Raw genomic sequence first — 15,636 nt, forward strand, 5'->3', positions numbered from 1 at the left:
AAGCAGGTGTTGGACCATAGAACGTGAACAACCCTCGACCTACCTTGTCTACTCACTTCATATGTTTCTGGGAGTAAGTGAATAATGAAGTATAATATTTCCATCACATTATGCTTGGCGGTAGCATAATGTGGAGTTGAATTCGGGACATCTATTGAATTATATATATATATATATATATATATATATATATATATATATATATATATATATATATATATATATATATATATATATATATATATATATAATAAAATCCTCCACCTCTCAAGGACTGTGGTCAGTGGCCAGTTTTTTCCTTACTGAATTAGTCTTAGACAAACTAATTTCATTTTACATCCTCAATAAAATATGGCTACGAAGTAACGGTTTTAAATGTTCATCATAGAAATGTAGAGGATTAAATGGGAGTAGCGCTTAGGTTGGCGAAATTCTAATCTTCATACGGTCCATGATCAACAATTAGTCCTTATATCTAGTGGTTTCTATATCCAGTGGTCTTTATATCCAGTTTACATCCTGTGGTCCCTGTATCCAGGTGTTTATATCCTGTTGTCCATATATCCAGTGTTTGTTATTTTATCACGTGGTCCTTACATCCAATGTTTGTTTTTCCCAACTAGCTGGCAACCTCTTGCGCGTCGCAAGCCGAGTAAATTAATGCAACTAGGCTTCATGATTACTTAGATTACTTAGTAATTGTAAATGAAGCTGAATATAATCAATTACATTATATTTGAGCTGTGAAAGAACAATTTCTTTCATGAAATTGCAGAGGTTGAAGGTGAGGGTCACCATCAGTGATATTAATCTGGAATTCAGAATTAAGGTGTGTCCTTAACTCAGTACACACCACAGTTCATAAGAATAGTTCGTTCAGTCTGTTAAATAAATGTGTTTCCATTAACGTGATTAAGATTAATCAGTGATTAGCGTTAAGCCTGTTATCGTGCTGTTTTGTTCGAATGTCTGCTAAACCTATTGCATTGGGCCGATAACTGGACACTTTCGTACAAATAGATTAAACTTTTCTTTCGACTGCCTTTGTATTACTGCTTTAAATATTCATATTACTGAATAGTTAACCATCTAAACTTCGCCACTGATATCAATAAAAAATCTAACCCGGACACTGGCATGTAGACAATCTAGAGGTGATATGATTGAGATTTAGTGCAGATTCTAACCGGAAAATATGATGAAAATGCGTCGTTTTATACAACCCCGTGATGACTCCACCATCTGCGGACACCAGCTGTGATATTAAGAAATATTCGTTTACACAAAGAACAGTAGAAACATGGAACTGCCTACCACAAAGTCATAACAACACCATCAAAAATAGTCCTTTTGAGGCAAGACTAGATCGCTTCTGGGAAAAGCCAAGAACATAAATGTAACTAATGACAAGGAAATAAACGCACGATCGGACATGACCTAAAAAATTTAAGTTTAGACGAGGATCTGACAGAAGAGGACTCCACAGGAGGTTTACACTCAGAAGAGTATCTGTGAGTACGTATGGATCTTTGATTATGTGGCCCACTGTTGGAAAAACGTTGACGACCCTTATTTAAAGCTGTCTTATACCGTTAATATATCGGATCGCGTTCCCACATGGCTTCCTCATTTCGTTAAAGTTTCAGATTGCGTGCCTTCATGCCTTCCCTCATTTTCTTAATGCATGGGATTCCCAACCTGTAGCCTGAGGGCACCATTATGATCTTGCCAAAGAACTTAAACTGGAGTCCTTAGTAATTGGTCAGTGTGATGGATATAATTTTTTTTTTCGAATTGCGAATTTCCATCCCCATATGGAAAAAGTAAGAATCCATTGTATTTAGAATATCTAACTGTTGCATAAGTATTCATGATCATTTAAAGTAAATATCAACGAAAATCTCTAAGAAAGATGAATCAAACGTTACTCCTTGATTTGCTTCAGGACGCTACTTACAATTAACAAACAGGAAGTTGAGGTATTTTTCCCTTGTGCTTTCGAGATTTTGTTAATTTTTCTCCCTGACGTGTTCCATAAGATTTTGTTTCTCCTATGCAACTTCCACTGTGTCAAAGAGGTCTGACACTTTATACGCTCAGTGTGAAAATGGTTTTCCCGGATTGACCATATCATGAGTTACGGGCCAGTCTGTCTTCCCTTAATGTATATTAAGATGGCCACCTGTGCATTAGTGTAATGTCTTGATACGATATGATTCTTGATATGATATTATAAGGGAGACTGTGGCTTAATGAAAATAACTTATAATGTAACAGTACTAGGTAGAATTGGTACGTTCATGTACAGTTTAGAAATGTTTACTTTAATGACATGGTATAATTATTAAGAATGCCTTATTTGTAAATTAAAAGTAATCGCAAATTCTTAGTAAAGAATTTACAACTTCAGTAAGAGTAATTTCAGAAAATCATGTTCCTTGATTAGTAGAGATAAATTTATTTATTATTTTAGAAATTTGAGTCGTGAGAGAAAAACGCTAAACTTTTTCTTCATGGTGTTCGTTAACACGCAAGGATATGTATATTGGAGATATAACTATTATGACAGTAATGTCCATCTTTATACATATTCCTTCTCAATACTTTTAGCCGTATAGAACACTCACCTGGTAAATAGAGATATTTACGTCACTATAACTTAATAATGTATTGTTAAAATGAAATGTACTGAGAACAAGATGTGTTTTTAGTTAATGTTGGCCGTTATTTTCCCCTTCAAATTCTTTTGCTGATAAGGTGTTTAAAACCCCGGTTCTACCCCTATCCAAACCTAACCTAGATCTATGCTAGAGAATCATATTGATACGATCTAGTGCTTTACATTTCCCACTTTGCTGGAATTGACCATAAATTGCAATTTATGCTGGTTTGCTTGGATTTTGAGCCTAGACAAAAATGATATTGATAATCTGGCTGCTGGTCGCTCAGCTAAATTGCACAGTAAATGCTATATAACGGAACAGTATTCATTTTCATAGGCTACATTCTGGAGCCATGATTAGCAGATTCATTTCCATAAATTATATTCTCTTGTCTTGAAGCATGTTGGAAAACCGTACTCCTTTCAAGACGGGCAGATTCGTATTGTACATTTCATGTCTGATATCGACCGGAAACGCAGTCTTTAGAGTACCATAGAATATCCCGTCCTCTTAATACTTTGACGTTTTCTTTGGTTTATCTTGGCCATGAAAGTGGCGGGAAATGGCAGGCCTACTCCAGGGATTGATCAACCAAATCAGATCGTTGTTAATACAAGTAATAATCGATAATGATAAAAACTTGAAAATACACCCATGCATTTATATATAGATCGGGAATTACATCAGCCTAATAACGACATAGAGCTCTGGTTAAGGGTACACAAAAAAGTACATTATATGGTAGCTGGTAACTGCGTGGTCATGAAGCCTGCACATTGTTGCCTCGTGCAATATTTTGCTTTAATTTCTTAAATTTGCTCAAATGCTTGGTGATACTCCACTGTTGTTACATAGATTTATCTCCAGACTTCATAGATATTTCTGATAGTGAATACGTACATTTGAAAAGACCTGCGGGTTAAAACATGATTTGGTAATACATATATATATATATATATATATGAACACATACCGATAGTCAATATCACTGGTCATTTTAAAATGTGTTAGGCATGAAATATAAATTACTTTGAGTACTGATTCAAGTTTGGTATGATAATTAGACGAAAAATAATGTTACCTTTCTCAGTCAGTAGCATAAGTCATTCTCCTGGAGTCGACAAGCGCAGTTCATGTATAGACAGACCAGCGCGGTATCACATTGAATAAAAAGTATGTCATTGTTGGTATGTATCAAGTATGAGAAAAAAATAAAAAAGAGTTAGAGGTGCGGGAACACTGGATGGTCGGTGGCCCGCGTCCGTCATCAGTGGCTATGTGCCATTCTTTGGTGGTAAGGGTGTAGCTCGTGCTCCCATATTTTACCCTTGGATTACTATATGGATAGCCTTTGTGCTTGGAGATAATTACGGTAAGGTGGTAGTGCGTGTGTCATACCCTCCGATTTATATGAGTGATAAGAAACGAAAAAGTTTAGAATGAAGTATGACAGATCAGTTGCTGTACCTGTGGCTGGTGGGAAAACTTGCCACATACCGCTAGACATCACCTAGTTCCTCCTTACGTTTGCTTCAACTGTGTTGGATTACTGTTTGTTGATCACGTAAATTCTGTGATTGTCCGACCATCCACTTGTCTACCAGATAGATAGATATATAGATAGATAGAGATAATGAGAGAATTATTGTGTTTAACGAGGTTTTACACCTGTTACCCTCTCTTAATATATATATATATATATATATATATATATATATATATATATATATATATATATATATATATATATATATATTCCAATGTGTGTAAACACAAACACACCAATCTAAGCCAGATTTATGATTGATATTTGTTGATTACTGGTTGTGTGTCACGGGGAGAGAGTTTTACGTGTTGCTCCGTCTCTTTTATGTACTTACCATGTCCTTACCCCTTGTGTATGTAAGCACACACACCAGTCTAAACCAAGTACCCAGTAATCCATTTGTTCCTATGGGAGGATGAAGACCTAGAATTGGATGTAGGCCGACTGCCAATCGGAGGATTTGAACTTATGTGCATCAGACCGCGGGCTGTATCATGGTCAGTAGCGGTAGCCACAGCACTATTGAAGCCCGTGTGTGACAATACTGTTTTGTGCTACTTGTGTGTTACGGGGAGAGAGTTTTGCACTCGTGTTGCCTCGTCTCTTAGCCTTGTGAATATCTGCCATAACTCTCTCTCTCTCTCTCTCTCTCTCTCTCTCTCTCTCTCTCTCTCTCTCTCTCTCTCTCTCTCTCTCTCTCTCTCTCTCTCACACACACACACACACACCAACCTAAACGAAGTACCCATTTTCAACTAGCCCCTAGGGCAGGTTGAACATCTGGTTTGGGTATGGGCCAACTGCTACGCCAAGGGTTCGAACCCAAGTGGGTCCGACCCCAAGCTAGCCCGTGCTGATTCATGGTCAGTAATGCTAGCCACAATATATATGCAGTATATATATAGGTGACGAGAAGGAAGTCCACATGGAGACCTGAAAAGATATGTTCGGGTAGAGTGTGCACACCACCCCTCCCCCCTCAAAAATTTATGAAATAAAGTAAAAAAAAGTGTGTGGGTGGGACTATCTTGTGGCGAAGGACCAGCTGACGGGTGTTTCCATGCAGCATTGAAGGAGGTTTATTGTTCGTCTCCGAAGACAGTAGTTGACGGTGTAATTACGACAGTATCCTAGATGGATGTGCAATGTGTAGGTGAGCTGAAAACACACACACACACACACACACACACACACACACAATGTTTTAGGGAACTCATACTCTGAAAAAATAGATTTAGTTCCCCACAACAATTTGAAACTCTGTATCGGTGTTATTTTATGTTTGGGTAGTCTGGAACCATAAAGGTACACTGAGAGATAATTGAGGTTAAAGATGGCGAGGCTACACGAGAGTATATAGCAAGTGTGTGACCGGTGAATGTGATGGTTGCTGGTGGTTTAGGTAGTGGGAGTTTGGTAGTGGTGTTGTGTGTGCTAGTGTTGCTGCTGGTTCGTCTGATGCTGATGTGTCAGGTGTTGTTAGCGTTTCTGCTTTTAGTAAGAGTGTTGTTGCATTTTGCTGATGGTGGTGGTGGTGTGGCTGTGGTGAGGTACGCCTTGCCACTTATACTCAGCGTCTGGTTGTCCTCCAGCACAGCCCAACGCTCGCCTCAGGGCGGCTCCTCGCTCTGTCGTGTTTGATGACTGATATGCGGTCGTTGTTTGGCGAGTATTGCAGCATGATGGAGTGGGAAGGGGGAAGAGTAACCAAATACACCGGCATACCAAGGATCAATACCAGGTCAGGAGAATGTTTGGAGGTACCGGTGTGCGGGAGGCACCATGGACAGCAAGAGGTATTGGTGTGTGTGTGTGAGGGGGGGGGAGTCACCTTGAACAGCTGGAGGTATTGGTGTGAGTGGGGGGGCACCATGGACAGCTGGAGGTATTGCTGTGTGTGTGGGAGGCACCATGGACAGCTGGAGGTATTGCTGTGTGTGTGGGAGGCACCATGGACAGCTGGAGGTATTGGTGTGTGTGTGTGGGAGGCACCATGGACAACTGGAGGTAATGGTGTGTGGGGGGAAGGGCACCATGAACAGCTGGAGGTACCGGTGTGTTTGGGGGGGGGGATGCACCATGGACAACTGGAGGTACTGGTTTGTGGGGAGGTGAGGGGCACCATGGACAGCTGGAGGTACTGGTGTATAGGGTAACATCAACAACTGAAACGGATCATTTTCCAGGTCAAGACGTTACAGTGTAAGGGAGTTGAGTGGCAGTACTTCCAATGGGAGCGTCCTATAGATAATCAAGATATTGTGTTAACGTCAATACCTGCGTACGAGAGATAACGTACCCAGGCATGCTCTGTTACCCTCTTGCTTTACACACACTTACCCTCAGACCCTGAGGTATGTGAATACATCAATAACGGGATGGTAAGGCCAGGAGCGCGTGTTGAGGGTAGAGGAGGGGGCGGCCAGGCCCCGATCAGGGAGAGAAGAGGGAATGCGGGGGGGAGTCAGTATGATGAGTGTGTTTACAGTGGGCAGGTGCTGCGGGAGATAACGCGGCGACATCACACTGGAGGACCCACTTCGTTGGCTCGTGCGAGGCTTCACACACACTCACACACACACACACACACACACACACACCAGTCGAACGATGAAAGGCTTCTTCATTTTGCCTCTCTGAGAGTTTTTTTTTTTTTTTATCAAAGCTCTTCGCTTCGTGTTGATTTGTATTCAAAGTCGAAAGACTCCTGAGCGAGAGAAGAACAAAGCGATCCATCCTCTCATTAACATTTAGTGAGTTCTTCCTGTAGACTTCGCGGGAGGTTTCATCTGTCCGCATATGTAGATAGATAAAGAGTTTATGTGAAAATGGACACGCAACAAGGGGTTAGGTAGAGGCAAGAGCAAAGAGGGTACAAGGAGGAGACAGGTGAACTCATGTGGACCCAAGGACCTAGCAGGTCCTTGTCCTTAGAGGAAAGTGTTTATGACACGGTATTACGGACTTGGACCAGGGTGCTTTTAAACACAGGATATGTGTAACACATTACCAGAGTACATTCAGAATAGATTAGATCACTCACAACGACATACTAACGATGGTAGTAATAAAGTTGAAAGTCAGACAACATCAGATACCGGGTATACAGAATGTACCGGCTGCTGTAATCATACACGGGTGGTTCAGGGTATAATTACCGGGTACACAGCGACACTGACGGAGTTTTTTCCATGGTTGCATGATGCAGGGTGTAACTCTAGGTCTACTACACATTTAGGTTCAGTTCAGAGGATATCCTCAAGACGATTAGTGTCTGAAGTTATTACACAGTTCACGATAACACAGTTCACGATGCTTCATTCCTGGTGTCCGCTATTTGAGGGCTGTCAGTAATGTATGTGTTTACTTGGTGCGGGGCAGGGCCTACACTTGGAATTCACGAGGGTCATGGTGTGCCGTGACTTGCCAGACATATCTTTAACCCAGGCGAATTTTGCGGGGTTGATAGTGTCACACACTCTGCGTGGTGCAGTATTGATGTCTGTCATGCTGGTATTACTTGAGCCCAAAAATCGATCTTAATGTTGAATATTACAAAAGTTTTAGACTTTTTTTTTACCCCATGTACCCTCGGCAGGATCTGAGTGATGTGATTACAAGGTTCTGAGTGGGTGTGATTACAAGGCTTTTCGTCTTGTAGATGGTGTGCAGGCGCCTGTGACAGGTGCGTCATGCACGCATGGCTGGTAGCTGCCCGCCACGTCGCCACGGTACTTGTTTACAGACGGGGAAACACGACGTTCGTGGGTCGAGCCGGTGGGGAGGAGGGGTTGTCCGATATCTGATGGGAACATGTCATTTCCCGGATACACGCTTGTGTGTACCTCGTATACCATGATCATTGAACCCTTGAGGACGACGCTAAGAGCCCCGGGTCCGACTGTGCAACGCTTGGGTATTGATGGCTTGGCCTCTTACCTGATTCCCTTTTCAGGATGGGGTCAGAGCTGACGCCATCATACCCCAAGGGTCGTACTGAATCGTCCTCTGGCCTTACTCGAGGGCCGGACCGTTAGTTAAGCTGAGAGAGGTTAACGATCTCAAAGATATACATCATGAGTTTCTGTTCTCGCTCGCGGTATCAGGCTCCGCCGGAAGCAAGTTCGTGAAAGCTCCTGTTTGGCTTGCGGCCCGTGATAGTGGCAAAAGCAAAAAGAAAAAAAAGGATAGAAAGCATAAATGATAAAGGGAAAGCGGGAGCTTATTTTATTGCCAGGGCGTGGGAAAACGGTACTACTGTAAAGGAAAAAGAGATGTCGTACTGCACAATACTGGTTGAAAGATCAGTTGCTTATCAAAGGCAATAGATAGATCCTATAAAGCGAGGACATTTGTTATAGATTTTTAAGAGTTTTCCATCTAAGAAAACTTTTTAAAATGATTAAATAAAGAAAACGGGTCCTCACCGAGCCATGGGAGAGGAAGAACTCAGTTATTTTATGATGACGGTGGCTGAAGTGGAATAAAGAATCGAGTGATGCCGACGTATAGCATACGAGATATGGGGTTCCCCGGCCTGATGTGGAGTGGGCTCTCGACGAATGTAAGACACCCAGGCTGTCAGGGAGACTACAGAAGTGACGGATGGCTGTAACCTGTAGTGTTACATGACATCAATATTGTGATATTGATGTAACACGTCCAGTCAACATATGAAATCCGAAAGTAATGGATCGTTTTTTAACAGAATGAAACGGACCGTTGCGTGCATGTAACTCATGTTTTGAAAATGGTGGTAAAAAGTTGAAAAGTCGGTTTTCTAACGTTCAGCGAATTAGGCATGGTACCGGCCGGGTCTTCACAGAACGTTCGATAATTGGTATAATAAAATAGATATGATAATATATATATATATATATATATATATATATATATATATATATATATATATATATATATATATGATGAATAGTCTGTACTACTGAGATTAATGTTACTTGTAATGGAATACATAAACATGCAATGCCACTTGAGTTGTGTATACTGACGTTTAACTTTAAGGAGGTGCATAAATGTTTAGTAGCGGAGATTATATAAACGTTCACGGCCAAGGAGGTACATTTGCGTTCAGCACCAGAGTTCTGTAAATGTTTAGAGCCAGGTGGATGCATCACCTTACACTACCAGGGAAATCCATAAACGTTTGGGAATAGAGAAACACGAACTGTAAGAATAATGTAGAAGAAAGATATAATAAGAGAAAACATTAATATTTTGATTGGATGACATAAACATGATTAATCATGATACTAGGAATAATTACAGTTCAAACTGCAAGGGGAGGTGCCCTTTCCCCCGGGAACATGAGTGCGAAATACATATACCTCCAGGATATATCTGTACGTGCATGCTTACAATGTACTTATGTACACCTTACATGTATGGATGTACTGAGGGGCGCATACTGCGTTTCCATTCATTTGAATAGTATCAAAAAAGACTGTTCATGAGCTGCCTCCACACTTGTGTATGGTGTGTTTATTGTACACCATTTTCCCATTGCTCTCTGCTGAACCCGTCGACCACGACCTCCACAAGGAAGAGGAAATACTCCCATCACAAGTGTGAAATACTAATGTGGACATCATTTATATTTCCATTGCAGAACAGATATCTGCCATTGCTTGTCTGCATTCATCGCGAGTTTCATAAAAGATATTCCTGTCATTCTTCTCAAGAATTGATCCGGTTACGTAATATTCCATCCTCGAGTTAAGATGAATTTATGGTTAAGGAGACCATTAGACAGTGGATGATCCTTGGGTCTGGATATTGGCAAGGCACAAGGAGGGAGTTTTACGCTCGTGTGTGTCTGTCTCGGTCTAGTTGTTTGTCTTTACAGGTCAAGCAAGAACAAGTGGTATGCACGATCACTCAGTGTTCTGTTCATGAGACCATTTTGTTAGCATATCATGGATTTATCCCTAATAGATTATAATCAACCGTAATCACTCACTCTAACACTTGAGTGTGATATCTCATCTCTCTCTCTCTCACTCTCTTCCAGAAATGATCACGAGGGACTGAGGCGGCGCCCGTAAGGTAAGGACATTATTTGTAGTTTTACAAGGTATCTGATATCATTCGGTACCTGGCTTTACCTCCAACTGTATCAGGCTCTACCTGCACCTGTAGTAGGTACCTGGCGTTAACTACGACTGTACAAGGTATCTGACTTTAACTGCAGGTATAATAGGCACCTAGCATTGTGTACAAAGTGGCTGGCTGTCTCTCAGCAGTTGTAATAACACGGAGCCAGAATACTCATCGCCAACCATCCATTCCCGTCTCCCATACACAGACGATTTCTCATTCCTTATTTCGACGCAAGTCTCGACGAAGGCTCGCATGACGCGTTGTGTGGGCTCGAGCAGTACGGAAATATTACTGGTCTTATCGTGGTTTATTTGTCCGTGTCGATGGGTCCGACGGCGGGTGGGAGGGCAACGCCACGCATCCGAGGTGTCCACCGAAGGGACTCCTCGCAAGGAGGGGTCGCTACCGGTATGTGATGATGATTACAGCGAGAGTGGCGCATATTGAGAACCGTGCGGACGTATTTCTCTCAAGTGTGCCACTCCTCCTCCACTTTCCCCTCACGTAGCCCATCCCGGACAATGATTGCTGAACCACGACGTCGTCTGCTTGCAGGAAAATTATGACTAATAAATGATTAAGTCAATAGGAATAATTGCTTATCATAAGCACTGAATATTTTTGTGTATGATTACCTATTGATGCTGCAAGGGGAGGGCGTTTTACACTCGTGGGGACCCCATCTCTTTATGTGTGTGTGTGTGTGTGTGTGTGTGTGTGTGTGTAATGGATCATCAGGTCATTTACTGAATTAAGATTAGACTGGAGAATAATGGCTTGACGTGCTCCTTAGGTGGGAATATCATTTGTGAGATCGACGGCAGCTTTCACAGGCTGAGTTCGTGAAGGAGTTCGAGGGGATCTGCTGCTTGCAGCGGCCTTTGTGGGCCATGATGAAATTAGTATACCTACGGGAGGAGAGTCACACGAACCCCACGTGTGCGTGTGCAAGAGTTATCACCAATGAACAGATCCTCTTAGGCTGATTCTCGACGGCGGACAAATGGCCAGACTCTTAGTCACTTCGGTGGTTCGACGTCGATTGATCATTAATCGGACTCAAAAAAGCGGATAGTTTTGACCGGACGCTTCGCTTTCTCCCCGACCGAACGTGTTAAAGTCGCATACCACCGCTTTCTGGTCTAATAATCCTGATAATTATTGTAGAATTATTATTCTTATAGACGTACTACCGACCCGGGTAGAGAATTATTTTCGCCTTTTCATTTCGCGAAGTCTCGCGTGTAGAACAGTTAAGAAACAGAGACCATAAATTACGTGTCATGTTTTAATTAGATGGTGATCTGTTCTTTGTATGAGGCTACAGTCCCTTGGGCCATCAAGTGGACGTATTTCACGGACGTTTCTTGTTATTATGCACTTTAATAATCCTAGTAATCATGATATCTAGATGTGAGTGTACAATGCCTCTAATTGTCCTAGTGGATAATATAGTAATTGTATGACTGATTGTAATGACCAAGGAAAATATTCCAGTTGACCATCGCAGAGAATTGCGTGTTCTTATTCTCTCTGATCCATGTTGTGGCTCCCTCCTTCCCTATGGCTGTGGGTCTATAGACCCTCTAATTCCACTTGTGGATTCCTCCCTCTCTCTCTGGGGTCCTCTGGTTCTGCAGACCCTCGAGGTCCGTGACCAGATACCTCCATTTCTGGGGGTTGCTACTTGCGTAATCTTCCCCCCTGATCTCAAGGAGGTCCTGGTTCTACCTCTAGCATTGTATCTCCTCAACACAAACGTACGTTGCAAAGCTTTGCAAAGATAGGTCTTTACAACTACCACCACCTTTGTGCTTCATTATTCATGGAAAATAAAGCCATCGGTTAGAACGTATCTAGTGATGCAGTTTGATCAAACAAAAGAATCTGTAACGTCCACATGATGCAGTTAAGAAAGCAAGAGAAATAACGTCCATATACAGTTGAGTAAACAAGAGAAATAACGTTCACTAGCTACAGTTTGAGCAAACAAGAACAATGAATGGCTTCTAGATGGGCATTGCCTAAACAAGAAACATTGATAAGGTCCACTTGATAAGATTTAAGCAATCAAGAAAAATAGACTATGTCTACTACTTATAGTTTGAGCAAGTGAGAGAAATCAAAAACGTTCACTAGACGCGGTTTGAGCAAACATGAGGCGTAAACTAACATCCACTAGATACAGCCAGAGTAAACAAGAGAAATGAATAACGTCCACTAGATACAGCATGAGCAAACAAGTGAAATTTGGCTGAGAACAGAACGTACGTTGAGACGGAGACCACACCCGTCCATGGCCACCTGGTGGAATAACAGGGTCCTGTCCGTCACCCCCAGGGCCCCGGAGCAAGACAGACAGACAGACAGACAGACAGACAGCCGCGTGAACACGACACCCGTGATGGTATCGATGAACTTTGAACGACCCTCATGACAGCCGTGGAGAAACTGGGCACATGATGAGACGCAGTTTTAATGCCTCGGTCATAAATTTTGTGAATCATGTTTGAAATGCCAGAAAAGCTCATAAAACATGGCATTTAAAAGGGGGAAACTATGTAGCTTTTTGAGGCTCTTTTTTCATATCAGGAGAAACTGTGATAAAAAGCGAAGGCGAGGTAGGAAACAGAACCCAACCAGATACATAAAGTATCTGGATGAAGATTATATGAAGGTGGCATCAAGGCGTACGTGACTTGTGGTTAACCTTTGCCTCCTTCCATTACCTCACGTTTAAATGAGGTAGTCGGACCGTCACTTGGATTCTCTTGACTTCACCACCACTTCCACCCACGTTTCAGAACACAGGTGTCTCTTGGTGCATGGACGGAAGAGTCCCATTGTTCAGAATATTTTTTACGTTACTTCTCGTTTTATTGCAAATAACTGTATTTGGGACAACGCTGTAACTTTCCGCTGAATTATATCTTTAATGTTTTCAATAGTTCCACAGGAAACAAATTTTTCATCGTTTTCTGTAAAGATATTTTAAGGGTGACTGCTCAGGTAACGCGTGCCGGTAACAAAAGATTTTTTTCCTTGTCTTTTTTATGGAAGTTATACTTCATCAACCGCCAATGTTAAAAGCCACTACTTTCGTTGTGAACTCTTCCGAGTGTGGTCTGCACAAGTAAGTTGTGACTTGAGACTTGGTATTGTCTAGCTGCTTGTCTGTGTGCCTTTACAATTTGTTGAAATGAGGTGTGGTACAAAGATACCTTTTAAGAGTGTTCGTAATCGATGAATGGGTGTAGACTTCGGTATGCTCTAGAGTAGTTATTGGAATGTTTTACCCCGGGGAGATATACTTAAGTGTCGTTCACCAGGAGGGAGAGGAGGTTGAGTGGTAAGGAAGTGAGGCTTGTGGTATGTGACTGCGCTCTTTCGTGTTGTTGGCATCGTCGATGTCGTATTAATGGTGATGCTGTTTCCTGTGGGGCGGGGTAGCATCAGGAGTGGATGAAGGCAAGCAAGTTAGAATCATAGTGGTGGTTGGAGGGAACAGACGAGTGCGCCCCCACACAGCCTTACCCGCTGACGTCTGTCTATAACCAGCCATTAGCTGGGAACGAGCGGCGGACCACGTCACTGGTGCTGCACCTACCTGGACCCAGGTGCATTCCCCACAGGTGAACTATAAATGAAGTCGGTTTTTCCACCACATGTAACGTTAAGCTCTTCCTTAAGAATACTGAGGCCAGTATTATAGTCAGGACAAGAACCATCACTGTAAGTGCAGATAATGGACCTGATGGTCTGTGACGAGGTTGTCTATTAAAGGACACCAGTGGTGTGCTGAGATGTTACTATATTTAGTATAGACAGATTAATAAAGCAGAAGGCACCTCCCCACCCACCACTCCCTCTGGCTCAACAGCCGGCACAAAAAAAGGCTAAGTGGACATGGTAATTCTAAAATTATTCAAAATGTCCCGTATTGTTTCTAACAGTTTCCCAAGAACAGAAGCTATGCTGATAAGACGTTGGTTCGATGTGCACTGTTTGTTTCTTTGTCTGAAAATAGTTGTTCCATCTGTAGTTTTCCAGTCCATGTAACACTTCGTTGAAAATTATAGCGATAGGAAATGTTGTCTGCCTGCTAAGTACTTCTGTTTTTCTGGGACCCACTGACTCATTGGGATTTACCTTCTTTTTTTACTGTTTGTTTAATGTTGGAGGCTCCAGCCACGGACATAAGTCCACATTAAGGCCAGGCCTTAATTGATGTATGTAGAGAGGTAGATGAAAAGGAGGAAGTGTGGGAATGATGATATGCCTTCTTCAGCCAGAGTTCGTATCTTCCTCCGACTAAATCCTGTTAAGAGTCAGGGCGGCCGCGAGCGGCTGTAGATATATACACATTTTCACAGCCGTGAAAATATGGCGAGTTCCACCAACGGAAATGTTGATGCCACGTCTGTCGGCTGGCACTTTGGTCATGGTGGGAGCAGCTAACGTTAAGATGGATGTAACCTGAGTCCCGGCTAAGATGCTTACCGCTTGACCTAATGTGACCTTTGAGGGTCTTCAGCAGCGAGTCCCCAAATACGTGAAGTCCGTCAAGTCGGCTGAGTGCGGGGGCTTGAGGGTGTGTTTTTAACCCGAGATTTTAAACCCCTACTCGCACACTGCTGTGTCGGTTGGTTGGTTATTAGACCAACGTTCTTTGACGCAACCAGGACCTCATCCCTCCCCCACCCACAACCTTTCAACCCTGTGAGACTCCCACGTCAGTGCCTGTGGTTCCGCCTGCTGTCACGTCCACTCCGAGGTACCCAGGGCTCTCCACTTTCTCCAGGTCCTTCCCTACTGGAACGCACCGCTCAGACCGTCCTAACTAATTAGGCGCAAGTGCTCACTCCTCTACACGTACGTATACGTATGTGATGTGATGTGTTTTTATGTAGTTACGCCACAAGAAAATCTGTCAGTATCCAGATTATTGTAATCATAACAAAAAAGGGACGTGAAGGTTGAATTGGGGTGGGAGAGGATACGAGTACATGGGAATGTCAGGTAGGGAATGACTTGTCCGCTTTTATGGCGTCTCATTTGCTTTTAACTTCAAACCTAATGTGAAGAAAGTTTCGTGAGTGTTTGAAATCAGTAAGTGTTTCAAAATCTTGTAATATATCTTCAGCAACCAGAGTTCCTCAAGAGAAGATAGTTTTAGACATCAGAAGTCTTCCCTGAATAGGTTTGATTGAGTGACGGAATTAGTTTTGTTGCAATAGTTTGTACTTGTTCAAGTTTTATTCTCTCGCGTCTAGAAAAGGTGGGTTGACCAGAACTGAACACTGAGCAGCG

The 15,636-nt window shown here is 42.4% G+C and overlaps 1 long non-coding RNA gene across 1 annotated transcript in view; it reads left to right on the plus strand.

The window, feature by feature from the left end:
• LOC139755875 (uncharacterized) overlaps nucleotides 1–15,636 on the plus strand; it is a 162,627-nt gene that overhangs the window by 3,979 nt on the left and 143,012 nt on the right. The window contains exon 2 of the long non-coding RNA XR_011714188.1: nucleotides 10,238–10,272. This is a non-coding gene — a long non-coding RNA (uncharacterized lncRNA). The remainder of the gene's footprint in view (nucleotides 1–10,237; nucleotides 10,273–15,636) is intronic.

The sequence above is a fragment of the Panulirus ornatus genome, chromosome 20, assembly GCF_036320965.1.
Source record: "Panulirus ornatus isolate Po-2019 chromosome 20, ASM3632096v1, whole genome shotgun sequence".
In the NCBI taxonomy this organism is placed as follows: Eukaryota; Metazoa; Arthropoda; class Malacostraca; order Decapoda; family Palinuridae; genus Panulirus; species Panulirus ornatus.